This window comes from Calidris pugnax, unplaced genomic scaffold, assembly GCF_001431845.1.
Source record: "Calidris pugnax isolate Ruff unplaced genomic scaffold, ASM143184v1 scaffold350, whole genome shotgun sequence".
Classification (NCBI taxonomy): domain Eukaryota; kingdom Metazoa; phylum Chordata; class Aves; order Charadriiformes; family Scolopacidae; genus Calidris; species Calidris pugnax.
In genome coordinates, this window is record NW_015091059.1 from 17,289 (window position 1) to 17,751 (window position 463).

At 55.7% G+C, this 463-nt stretch overlaps 1 protein-coding gene across 1 annotated transcript in view; it reads right to left on the minus strand.

Annotated features, from left to right (window-relative positions):
* Window positions 1-463, minus strand: part of LOC106896566 (E3 ubiquitin-protein ligase HUWE1-like) — a gene marked incomplete at both ends in the record, with an annotated part of 26,785 nt that overhangs the window by 14,388 nt on the left and 11,934 nt on the right. The window lies entirely within an intron of this gene.

Here is a 463-nt window from a genome sequence, read left to right on the forward strand (position 1 = left end):
TTTTGAGTGGGTTTGGGAGTTCTCGGAGGACTTTGGTGGAACCGCGATGGGATTTGGGAGGGGGTCTCCTGTTTTGGGGTGCTCTGGGGGGATTTTGGGGTGCTGTGGGGGGATTCTGGGGTGCTGGGGGGGTCTCAAGGGGGGTTCTTCATCTCCTGGAGGGATTTTGAGCAGATTGGAGAGGTCTGAGTGGATTTGGAAGTTCTCGGAGGATTTTGGTGGGACTGTGGTGGGATTTTGGGGGGGTGTCTCATATTTTGGGGTGCTCCTTTGGGATTTTGGGGTGCTCTAGTGGGGTTTTGGGGGGGTCTGGTGTTTTGGGGTGCTCTGGTAAGATTTTGGGGTGCTGTGGGGGGGTCTCACAGGGGGTTCTTCATCTCCTGGGGGGACTTTGAGTGGGTTTGGGAGTTCTCGGAGTACTTTGGTGGAACCGCGATGGGATTTGGGAGGGGGCCTTTTTTTT